This window comes from Ichthyophthirius multifiliis (genome assembly GCF_000220395.1).
Source record: "Ichthyophthirius multifiliis unplaced genomic scaffold scaff_1120509251178, whole genome shotgun sequence".
Taxonomy (NCBI): domain Eukaryota; phylum Ciliophora; class Oligohymenophorea; order Hymenostomatida; genus Ichthyophthirius; species Ichthyophthirius multifiliis.
The window spans coordinates 1-14,026 of NW_004086129.1; the positions used below are offsets into that span (position 1 = coordinate 1).

Below are 14,026 nucleotides of genomic sequence, written 5' to 3' on the forward strand. Positions count from 1 at the left end.
TTATTATTATTATTATTACTATTATTACTATTATTACTATTATTAATATTATTACTATTATTAATATTATTACTATTATTACTATTATTACTAATATTACTATTATTACTATTATTACTATTATTACTATTATTACTATTATTACTATTATTATTATTAATTTTATTATTAATAATATTACTTTTATTATTATACTTATTACGTTTTTTAATTGCTTATTTTTTCATTATTATTTTATTTTAATTTTTTATTTTAATTTATATTATCTTCATTTTCTAACTTATTTTATTTCATTATTTTTTTTTAATTTTTATTTTTGTTACTTCTTTCTTATTTATTTTTAGTTTATTATTATAATATATTTTGATTGTCTACATTATTTTTAAATTTATTACCATTTTTTATATCAATTTTATTTAATATTTATTTCTCATATTTATCTTAATTTATTGTTTAATTAATATCAAAATTTTTATTTTTTATTAATCACTATTAATTTATTCATGGATTTGTTTTTAATTTTAAAATTATTATGATAACTATTAACATTAATTAATTAATTTTTATTTATATTGTATCTAGAATTTTTCTTATTGAATATTCGTATTTTATTATTATATTTATTATATATTTTCCTCTTATTTTGATTATGATTAATATTATTTTTCTAAAGTATATAAACTTTATTCTTCCTTATAATTTTAAATATATATAATATTATTACTTTCTAACACAGGTTTTTATTATATTTATTTTGTTTTTTTTATAGTTAACTCGGAATTATTTAATTTATTTATTTAATTTTATTCTGTTTAATTGATTTCAAATTGAATTAATTAATCTGGATTTGAAATATTGTTTTTTTCTTATTTATAGCAAATATGGTTTTAATTTTTTATAAATATTGAATTTTATTAATCTGATAATGCTTACTTTTTAAATATTATAGACTTATTTTATTAATTTATTTAATAAAAATCATTATCTATTTTTTCAAAATCTTATTATTTATTATATTTTTTATTACTTTCTTTATTATTATCTTATATCTAAATTTAATTTTTGTTATTTAATGTTTCTATCTATAAAATATTATTTAGATTATCATTTTAGTATTATTTTTGACAACTTTATATGCCTTCGCTTATTTTTTTTAAACTTTTTATTATAAATTATAAAATTTGAAAATTTACATAAAATTAATAAATTACTCTGCTACTAATTTTTTTGTATATTATCATTTTATTTGATAAAGTCAGTATTTTAATTTTTTTAGTGTTCCAATATATATAATAAATTTTAAATTTTATTTTCTTAGGTTTCACTTGTTAAATTTTATATTTTATCAGATTATTTTAAAAGTTTACTTACTTTATCAATTTAATTATTATTATTTTATAATTTTTAAACTTTGTTTATACTTTTTACTTAATTATTATCAAAAGAGTTTTTTCCCTATAAATTATCTTATTTAATATTATTTTTAGGATTTTATTGTAAATCTTTGGTCATAATATTTTAGGCGTTTTTTTCTTATATTTTTTTTTCCTAAATTTATGTTTGCTTACCTTAATTCTTTTTTTCCTGTATATTTTTTTCTTAAACACTTTTTTCTGGGAAATAATTTAAAAAATCATTTTAATTTTGATTTATATCTAATTAATTTTTTGTATCAGAATATTAATTATTATATCTTTAGTTCTAAATTTATGTTTACTATGTATTTTTTATTTTTTTTAATAATGATCCGTTCTTAAATTACCTAAATATTACTTTTATTAATGCAAATTCTATGTTTTATCAATAAATTCTTATTCATATTGAAGTTAATTTTAATTTTAAAAATAATTATCATTATCTTATTAAAGTTATGTAATAAATTAATCAATTTATTTTTTAATTATAGAATCGTCGTTGAATAATTAATTTTATTTTTATTTTTAAGATTTATTTTTATTTAATATTAATTATTTACTTTAATTCTCTTTAACTTTTTAAAATTCTAAATTTTAAGTTTAAGTTATCTCTATTAATTAATTTTTATTTGGTTTCAATTTTTCATTTTAATTTGTAATTAACTGATTTTAAATAATTTATTATTATTAATCTTAAATATTATTAATTATATTTTACTTTTCATTAATATTTAATTTTTTTATTAAGTTTTATTATTATTATTTTTAAATAATATCTTAAGTATTTTATTCATCTTCTCCTTTTTAAAAATACTTTAAGAGCAAATAATTTTCATTTTATTTAAAAAATTAATTCTAATTTTTTATTTTTTAAAAAAAATTGTTTTGATTTAAACTATTATTAGATTTTATTAATTTTTCTTTTTCTTCCATTATTTAATTAAAAATTTATATTGATTTTTATTATTTTATTCCATTTTTAAAATTTTAACTTTCATCACTTGTTATATATAAATTTTCACTTTAATAATTTTTTTAAAAATCTTGTTTTTAACTACTTTATTTAGTATATTTGAATAAATTATTTTTTAGGTAGATTCATTTGCTTTTACATTTTTACATTCACTTTATGTATTATGTTTTTTATTACTTTATTTTTCTTCAAATTTTTTAAGATCTAATGAAAGTGCATTCGGATTAACTTGTTATTTATTGTTTATTAAACATTTATTTAGATTAATCTCACATGTCTTTTTAATATCAACATCTCTTATATTTTTTTTATTTTATTTTAAATGATGTTTCAAACTATCTATTATCTATTAATTTTCGAATTCTTTTTCAAACAAAATATTTTTTTTAATATTAATGTGATTATTTAATTATTATTCATTTATATTTTCTAAATTTAATTTATTTTATTGTTAATTATAATTTTATTCTTATATATTTTATTTGAGAATATTATATTAATCATTAGGGTTTTTTAACTATTAATCATTATTTGAAATATTTTATTTTTTTATTTTATGAAATCTGAATTTATATTAATTTCTAATTATTATTAATTATTTTATTTTACAATTTATTCTAATGAATTTATTTTTTGTTCTATACTATTAAATAAAAATGAATTTTTATAATCGTTTTCTTTTTAATAATTATCTATATTTTCAAGCTGTTATTCGTTATTAAAATCTTACTAATCTTACTGTTTTTTAAAATTAGTGTTTAAATTATTTTTCATTTATTATTCATTTTTGATATTATTTTAATTAATACACTATTATGATAAAGAGCTTTCTTTTTGATTAAAATATAATTAATTATTATTATCATTTTTTATTTAATAATCATTATTTTCAAAATTATCTAAATTTCTATTATCTTATAAATTATTTAATGCTTACTAATTATTTAATTTTTATGTATTTTCCAAAATATTATTATTATTAGTAACAATTTTTTAAGATTATTTCTAAATTTGAGGAATCGTGCTTAAAACTTTTTAAATTTATAAACAATCTTCTTATTCTGGAACTTTACCTTAAATAATTTGTGGTATGTATTTATCAAAAATAATTTCATAATTCGAATTTATATTTTAATTAAATTTAACTAATGAATTAAAAGAAGACTCAGTTTTTATTTGATTATAATTTTTGCTTGATTAACTATTTAAGGAAAATTTTTTTTATACTATATTTGAAAAGGTGGATTGCCTTTTATTCCTATCTGAAGATAATATTTAATCAATTTTATTTTAAATCTAATTATATAATTAGATTTTTTATGCAATATTTTAGGAGAATTAAGAACTTATTTATATATTATTATCACTTGATTCAATTTATTAAAGTTGTTAATTTTCTATTATTTATTCAATGTCTTAATTTTCGTTATTTTGATTAAAAAATAATTTTCTTTTAAATTCTAAAATACTTTATCTTGTGTTTTTAGATTCTTCTTACATTTTTTTTATATTATTTACTAATTATTTTACTATTATTTGTTATTCTTGTCCATTTTAATTATTAGAATTATTTACTGAAAAACTTTAATTTATTTTTTTATCAAACTTTTTTTCTAATTTATGTGTTTTAAAATATTTTTTTTATAATTATTCTTAATTCATCTTTTCTTAAAAAATATAATTTTGTTTCTTTTATTCTTAATTTAATTTTTCTTGAAGTTCATTTTAGTTTTTTATCTATTCTTAATTTATATTTTCTTATAGCATATTTTTTTCTTTTTATTTTTTCTTTTCTTATATTTATTAGGCATCTTATAGTTTAAATTTATTTTTTTAAATCTATTTTTCTGCTTATTTAATATTGTTTTGTTAAATTTTTCTGTTTTTTTTTTCAATATTTTTATTATTATCAAATTCATATTATTAACTTATTTTTATATTCTCTTATTATTTTTTCTCGGAAGCTTATTAGGAAAATGAATAACTTAATTTTTTATAAGATAAAGAATTATTTCTTTTATAATTTTAATTCTATTTTTGGCATGAATTTTAAGTTGAAAATTAATATTGATTTGCTAATTCTTAGATTTATTATTTTTCTTTATTTAATTTTTATTATTCTTTAATTTAATTAAAATTTTCTAACTATTCTTTATATTTTTCTGTTTCTTCTATTTCTTTTTCTATTAGTTATGTAATTAACTATTATTATTCAAATTACTATTATTAAGCATTATCTAATTTTAATAATTTATGGAAATTTTTCTTTTTTTAAATAATTTAATTAAGCATTTTTCTTTATATTTTATTTAATTATTCATATTATTCGATTTATTACTATAATACATATTATGAGTATTTATAAGTCTATTTACTTTAATCTATTTGTTCATCTAAGTTTCCACTTATTTTAATTTCTTATTTATCAAATAAATAATTTTATTTAATTGATTTTTCTTATTGATTAGAAAAATAATTTTAAGTGATGAATTTAGTTTATTCAGGTTTTTGTTTTTTATGATTATTTATATTTATTATTTTTCAAGTTCGTTTTTTAATTTTTCTAATTTTAACAATTCTTAATTCAATTGCTTTCTATGTAATATTTACATATCTAAATTTTAATTTTTGACTAATTAATAATTAACTCTTTAATTTTGAACATAATTTTATTAATCCGTTTCTGTTAGTAAATTTAAATCTAAAATACCTAGCTTATATTTTTTTCTAATTATATTATTCGATGGACATTATTGATAACCAATATTGAAATAATTATTATTTTAATATAAATTTGATTATTTTGGAGATATAGTTCGGGTAGATTTTGAAGATAATAGAATATCTTTTAATTATTTTGCATTATATAATTAAAATGCTTCTGGAGTGAAATTTAGCATTTTTTAATTTTTCAATTTAATTATTTTTAAATATTGAAAATTCTAATGTAAATTTTTTTATTTTCGAAAATTATATTAATTTTATTAAAAATAGATATAAATTAAATAATTTGTGTCGTAGTAAATATATAATTTAAGTATTCTAACTTTATAAATAAATAATTGTTATCATTATTAATAATAATTTTAAAATAATTAATTATCAATATATTTATATTATTATATTAGAACAAAATAATTATTTTAATGTATTAATTAATATTTTTCGAAATAAAACTATAATTATATTTTTATTTTATTTTAAAATTTACTAAATAATTTTAGAATAAATTTAATTTAAAATTTTTATAAAAATGTGCTTTAATTTAAAATTTATTTGTATTTTTTTAAAAATATGTTAACTATTCTAAATTAGAAAATTAATTTATTTAAAAATAAAATGATGAAAATATTATTTTCTTTTGCTTTAATAATTTCTTCGGTGATTTTTTTATATTTAAGATAAAACCATTAATTAAAAATTGTAGATTTAAAATAAAAAGAACATTATTTTAATAAATTTATTTATTTAATTAAGCCTAAATAATATTTAATGCGCATCAATATTATAAAATTTTTATTTAAACGTAAAAATAATGAGAGAAAATATATTTAAATATATCAAGTGCATTCTTAATAAAACTCTGGTATTAATAAGATATTAATTGTTATAATTAAAATATTTAAGTTTTGTAAAGCATGGATAGATGCTCTAATTCAGCATAAAATATTGCTCAAGGACAAAAATAATAAGCTGAGAAGTCTGAATGTTTAAACGATATCGCCTTTAATTTTATAGGAAATTCGAATTTAATATTTAGTGTAATAGATATATTACCTTATTTATAAAAAAACTGGATTTTATTAATTTTTAATTTTTTTTTAATACATATTTATTTATTTTAAATCCATTTGTTTTATGTGTTTTTTTATTATATTTCAAAATATACATATTTAATTATAAGACATTATTTTACTATTTTTATTATTAATTTAAATTAGTGACTATTTATGTTTTTATAGTCATTAATAATTAAAATAATTGCAAATCTAATTTATATAAAATATATATAATACATTAATTAAAATAAACATTATTTTTAATTTTATTTTAATAAAATAAAAATAAATCATTAATATTAGTAAAATGATAATTTTCGCATTTAATAGATTTTAAAAATATAAAAAATGAGAATTTTGTGAAATGGTGTTTAATTTGAAATATAAATCTATTATTTTCTTATACAAAACAAAAACAAATTTTAACATGCTTTATGAAGAAGATTATAAGATAAATAAAAAATGAAAACATTAATTACTTTTTGAATAAATAAAGTATGTGTAAATATTAATAATGCTTTACTAATAAAATTTTATATTGAAATTATTTATAAATTGCGAAATATATATCTATAAAATTAAATTTTTTATTTAAAATAATATAAAATCATAACTAATATATATCATTTTAGATTCAGATTATTAACTATATATTAAAAAAAAAAAAAAAATATTTTAAAAAACGAATAAAATAAGTGAAAATGAAAAAATCTTAAATATTTTTGATCTAATTATTGTCAATATTTTTAACATAAATATAAACTTAACAATTAATACGTTAATGTTTATAAACTAATCCTATTACATAATCAGATATAGATAATTGTGGCATAAAAATAACAGGTATAGTTGGAACTTAACAAACAAGCTATTGTGGCCCAAACGATTATTTAGGAGGCTACAATGTGTGTGGAAAATTATGTAAAATCAACTTAACAATAAATATTCCTAATCCAATATATTAAATAAAAATCGATTTCAAATACATGTTAGTTGACTCATGGGATGGAGTTGATTACGCTAATATATATGTAAACAGTTAATTATTATAAACACTAAAAAAATCAAATCCCGGAGATAATATGACAAAATTATGCGGAGCAAAATAATGGGGAGAATTTGAACAGTAGTTTTCACAAACAATTTAAATATCAGATTAAATAATTAGCATTTAAATTTAATTAATATTTGATGAAGATGCGTCTAATGAGTCATTTGCATTAAGAGATATCACTTTAAGTGGTTATTATTGTAATCCAGGATGTAAGAAATGTTAGTAAAAAGAAGATAATTGTTAATCATGTGAATAAAGTTATTTTTTGAAAAATACTTAGTGTGCATAATGTTCTTCAAATTGTATATAGTGCATTTCAGAAACTATCTGCTAAACGTGCGCCTTAAACTATTTTTTGGAAAATAATTTCTGTGTATAAACATGTCCTGAGAAAAAATATACAGATAATAGTACAAGATCATGTTAAAACTGTAATTCTAATTGCAAAAATTGTGATAATCCTATAACTTGTGATATGTGTTTTGGAAATAGAATCGGGCAAAATTGCGATTGTCCATCAAATACATTATTAGAACTGGATTTTTAATTTCCATGTCTCCCTTGTAGTACTTTTTCTATTGGATGTGCTACTTGTTCATCTACATCTTGCATTTCTTGTCTAACAAATTACTTCTATGAAGAATAAAAATGCTTACTTTAATGCCCTCAAGGAAAATATGGTAACGTTTTAACTAATAGTTGCGAACTATGTTTAAATAAATGCATAACTTGCCAAAATATATCATCTTGCACTTCTTGCTTCGAAAATCGAATAACTCCATAATGTACATGTCCTGAGGATACTTTTGAATCTGAAAATTTTTTACTTCCCTGTATATAATGTACTACAATAACTTAAGGATGCTACTAATGTGACAAGGACAAATGTATTTCTTGCCAAAAAAATTATTTTAAAATAAATTAATTAAACAAATGTAACAATTGTTAATAAATAAATGTAAAAATCTATTTTTCAGATGACTTTTAACAATTAATAATTAATCTAAATATATACCATAATAGTGATATGTTTCTTGAACTTATTTCAAATAACTTCATAAAAGATGAAGAAAAATAATTATTTTCTAATTAGTTGTGTACAGAAATTTTCCCTAAAGAATTTCTTTAATAAAAGCTTTAAGGAAATGTACTTTGCTCTTTTTAAAAAGCATAAATAATTATTAAACTAGATCCAAAAAGTACAATAAACATAAATGATGAAATTCAAATAAAAGATTAAAATTTAAAAATTTCATTTGAAAATATACTATGTGTTTAATTTCTTTAAAAAATTATTGGAAAAGTAGAGTATAATCAAATAATTAAAAAACCAAATTTGAAAATTATTTCATCCACACCAATTTCTAGATGTTCCGAAGCTTAACTTTTTATTTCAGAAATCTCAAATTCAGGCTTCAGACAGCCTAAAAAGGTCAATTGGACCCTTTAAGTGTCTTCAGTTGATACAGAGGAGTAAATAAGCTAATTAAATTAGGAAATATAGAAATATAACGATAATATTTTCTTGAAAATACCTCCAATGAAACTTCAATAAAATGGTTTTTATAAATTCAAAGCCGAAATAGAAACTTAATTTGGATAATAAGCCTCTGAATATGCTGTTATTAATGTTCAACAGGACGAATTTTTAGATTTGAAATTATCTTTTTTATCAAATACAGTTTATAGATATCAAGAAGTTAACTTAAAAGCCTAATTTTATCATATAATTTGTAATAAAAACTCTAAAATGACATTTATTGAAAGTAAATTAGCTATAAAATTCGAATAACTAAATTACTTAGAAGACCCTTTAGCGATTAATCAAACATAAGAATTAACCGATAATCAATACTCAGTAAAAATAAAGCCTTTTTCAATGAAAATAAATAGAATATATGAAATATAAGTAAGTTTAAACCTTCCTTAAAATCCTTAGCTTAAACAAAGCATTATTTAATAGTTTTAAGTTCTATAAAGCAAACCATTAGTACAAATTTTGGGAGGAAGTAGGCTATAATCATTTACTGAAGTTATTAACATCGAAGCTTTATTAGATGATAACGATCTATTAGCTGAAGAAAAAATTGAAATGTAAAAAAAAAATTTTAATGTTTAAATAAAATGGATATGTATGAATTTAAATGACGGAAAAGAGTGTAAGATTAACTAAATAATCTTATAATTCCTCCAAATTTTCAAGGTTTGAAATTTACTATTCCTAAAAAAACACTTTAACCATATCATGCCTATTAATTTAAATTAGAAGGATAAAGAAATGATATTGTAATTTTTGACTAAATAATAATTTAAATAGTAGAATACGGAATGCCTCCTTTAAAATCTTTTATTTTTATTCAAAACATGCAAAATAGGATTAATTTAAATTAATAAATATTTGTGACATTAGACTATTAAGGTTCTCAAAATATGGATAATCTTTTTTTTAGTGGAGTAGTTCTTTATTAAAACGAGCCTTAAAAAACAATAAAATTTGATTATAATAAAGTTAGGTTTTAGGTGTGGAATTACTTCAATAATTTTTTAGGAGAAAATCAAAACGATTTTGCTTTAAGATTTGCAGTTACCGACCCTCTTTACATAATGCCGGCTTTTTCAACATATAATTTAAAGGCAAATATTCCTCCTTAGTTTTGTAAATTTGATTAAATTACAAAACAGTTTGAAGGAGAAAGCTTAAAAACAAAATATTTTTTCTAAATTAATGATTGTGTTGATAGCGATTTTCCTTTATCTTTTTCTTTCTATTTTTATAAGGATGAAAAACAATATTTTAATGAGATTTAAAATGGTTAGTAAATTTAAAGATAGCTTATTATAGAAAATAGTAAATTCAATAATTATTATACTTATTTGCCTTATGGAGCTTCATTTATTATGTGTAGTATCGTTGATTCTTATGGAGGTATGACAAATATTACTTTTAATATTAATGTTTAATAGTTTAGTTAAGGTAATGAATTATATTATAATCATCTTGTTTAAGTATATAATGAAACGTTTTTAAGTATTTCAAATGAATTTAAGGTTTCTTTATTAAATATAATAGTTTATGATATAGTGAGTCATATTTAAATAATTGATTTTAAAGGAAATATAGCGTACTAGTAATTATTTAAAAAAATATTCGATGACTTATTGCATTTATAGAGATTTTTTCAAACTACGTCTGGATATAAAATTCAAATATAAAATTCTATTAAGATGATTTGTGAAAATTTATTCGATTAAATAATGCTCATTTCGAATTTCGATGATATTACTTAATATATTGCTAATATAGAAAGAATTTTAATTGAATAAGAAAAGCTTCTTCAAAATTTAAAAGCTTCAGATGTTGAAAAATATTCTTAATATTTTCAAGGAATTTAATTAGTTTTGCTTTAAGCTCAAATTCTTTAAAGTCTTCAAAAAGTCGATAAAAAAAAAATTAATACTTCGCAAAATCAATAATTTATTCAAAATTATACTTCATTAATTTAAAATATTACGCAAATTTTGAACATTAATGTAGTCCCTAATGAAGACTAGATTGTTTAAAAAAATATTTTAAACTCATAAATGGTAACTTTTAAATAATTACTTGATAAATATTTGGTTATTTTTGATAGTGAAAGTGATTAAAAAGAAGTATTATTAATTGCAAATTAAGATTAAGAAAAGCTTATATATGATGTAAAATTTAGATAATTTCCTCCTGAGATTGTTAAATATGATGATTCCTTTCCCTATCCAAATAATTAATAATTTAAAATATATGATAAATAAATAACATATGATTAAATTAATTAATAAACTAATAATCCATAAAAAGTTGAAATCAATGAGCCTTTAATAAATAAATTTAATTTATAAACTCCAACAAATGATACAAGCAAATTATAATGCATATAATAAATAGATAAAATAAAATGGAGCAATGAAAATTGTGAAAAAATTATTAATAAAGATAAAAAAAAACTAGTTAATTAAGTATTTTGTCAATGCAAAGGTTAAGGAAAATAAACATTAATTGAAGACATTAAAAACATATTTACTGAAAATTAAAATATTGTTAATATTTTTTCTAATAAAGGAATTTAAAATTTATAAAATTTAAGTGATAATTGGTATCTTTATACATCTATATGGATCTTATTTGGATTTTCTTTATTTTATATTATTAGTGTTGTCTATTTAAGATAAAAAGATATTTGTGACTTCAAATATATTATAAAATCATAAATATAAAAGAATTAAATATCAAATATTTTATTTAATAATAAAATTAGTTCAAAATAAAAAAATGAATAACTTTAATAATTAATTGAAGATTAAATATAATAAAAAACTTCAAAGGATTTTAAATAAAATAAAATTTGTAATCTATTTTATTTTATTATTTATTTATTTTTATTTTATTTTAAGTAAATTAAATTGATTCAATACAAGCCATTGAAAAAGAATAATATGATTTTGAAATCAAAAATAATTTGGATTTTAATAAATAAACATAAAATTTTATTGAATATGAAACAAACGAAGATTTTAAACTAAAAAGATCAAATACATAATTAATTAAGATGAAAATGAATTCTAAAATATAAAATTTTGATAAAACTACCAATTAATAATAAGTAACAGAAACATAATTTAAATAAATAAATTTAATAGATAAATAATTATAGCTTAATTAAATAATTAAATAAAGCTCAGAAACAATCATATAATAATTTAATTTTAAAAATAATCAAAATAAAAATATTTAAACAGAATTAGAAATAAAAATTAATTAAAAAAATCAAGATTTATATAAAAATAAATAAACATATGAATAAATGAATAAAAGAAAAAGAGAATCTAAAAATACTATTAGATTAAGTAGTATTTAATTTAAACCTATATCTGCACTAAATTAAATAATAAACTAAGGAGATAAAAATATTACTAAAGCTTTTTATAATTAAAATGATTAAACTTAGAAAAAATTAAATTTATAAAATTAAATTAATAAGAATTTAAGTAAAAACAATACAATAAATTTAATAAGAATGCATGACTTTTTCTAAATATTTTTACTTTTCGATTAATATTTAAGTAGAACTACAAGGATAACACTATTTTATGTAAAATTAATATTCTATATGACTGCAAATGCAGTTTTTGTTTACAACTATACAATAATTTAATAAATTTTTTTAAATTTGATTCTTGCAATAATAATAAACATACTTAGTATAATCATATAAATAACATTATAAACATCTTTAAAAATACTTAAATATTTTGGAATATTAATTATTATATCTTCTCTTGGTTTTTGTTATTATTCTATTTTGATTTCTATTACCTCAGGTGATATTGAATCTTCAAATTAATGGATTTTTTATTACATTTTAGGTATTTTTTATGATATTTTTTTGATAGGCCTTCTAATTGCTTATGTTAAAAATGTTGTATTTTCGGCGTCAACTTAACTACTTTAAAGAAATGGAAAGTGTTATGGCTTAAAAAAATTTATCTTCTCTATTTTTAAATTGGAAGGATTTTTAATGAATATTTTATAAATATAGTATATAAAATGATTAATTAATTTTTAATATTTATGCATATGTATTATGCTTATATGTTATATTTATATATAGCGCTATTTTAGCAATATTTTTTTCAAAAATTTCATAATACTTTTTACGTATTTTGGTTAAATCGTATTCTTATTATTGAAATTTTTATTTTCCAAATAAAAAATCAAAACTTTAAATATTTATAAGCCAAAATTATATAAATTGCAAATAATACTATCTATTTTAATATATTTTTTTAAAAAAAATCTAATTTTTGATTTACTTTAAATCCTATTAATGTGATTTACAAAATATAAAACATAAAATTTTCTTCCGTTTACTATATATTTAATAATTGAAAATTAAATTATTTTTTATATTATTACTTATTCAAATATAATAATCTATGGTAAATCGAAAATAATTATTGTTAAAGCTAGTAAAAAAGAAAAATTCCTTAAATTATAATAATTCAATTTTGATTCTTTATAATATTCAGAAAAAGCAAATATTAATAAAAACTATAAATAAGATATTTATTTTTTTATAAAAAAAGTACATTTATAAATCCAGGCCTAAAAATCGAAAAAAAAATACTTAAAATTAAATATATTAAATTCAGATACATAACAACCCAATAATAATTAAAATTATTTAAATTTTAAGAATTATCATTAGCTAATATTTATTCCGTTAAAGAAGTTTCTAACACTAACTAATTAGAAATTTTATTTATAAATTTTTAATAAATTTTAAAAGGCTCATATAAGCTTTTTAGATTTTTTTAATAATTAATCAAATCTTTTTCATTTTAATCTATTTTGTTTTCTAGAGCTTTGTATGCATTTTTAATTTAATGTAAGCCTTAATATAGAAAATTGAATTCTACAATAACAGTTCCAATATAATTACAAGTTTCATCAAAAAGTTCAAGAAAAAATTCTTTTTCATTTTAGTTATCTTCAATTATTTTTAAATTAAATTTCGAAGTTCCTATTGTTCTCATATTTTAGGAATTTACAAGCTGTATAGTAATGTCTTCATTTTTATTACTTATTTATCTTTTTAAAAAAAAACAAAAAATTATAATTATTATTATATATTATATATTAATATACATTTTATTAGAATAATTATATTATGGATATTGACTATAAAAAACTTATGTTTTTTAATAAGTTTTCTCATATTACAATTATATGTATGCTTAAAAAGGTTAGTATAATTCTGCTTTTATAATA

The 14,026-nt window shown here is 16.6% G+C and overlaps 7 annotated features.

Moving 5' to 3' along the window:
- The first annotated feature begins 1 nt into the window (after position 1).
- Positions 2-189: a microsatellite.
- A 43-nt stretch (positions 190-232) lies between these two features.
- Positions 233-259: a microsatellite.
- A 4,215-nt stretch (positions 260-4,474) lies between these two features.
- Positions 4,475-4,521: a microsatellite.
- Positions 4,484-4,531: a microsatellite.
- Positions 4,532-11,610: 7,079 nt separating this feature from the next.
- Positions 11,611-11,646: a microsatellite.
- A 312-nt stretch (positions 11,647-11,958) lies between these two features.
- Positions 11,959-12,026: a microsatellite.
- A 179-nt stretch (positions 12,027-12,205) lies between these two features.
- Positions 12,206-12,240: a microsatellite.
- Positions 12,241-14,026: the final 1,786 nt, after the last annotated feature.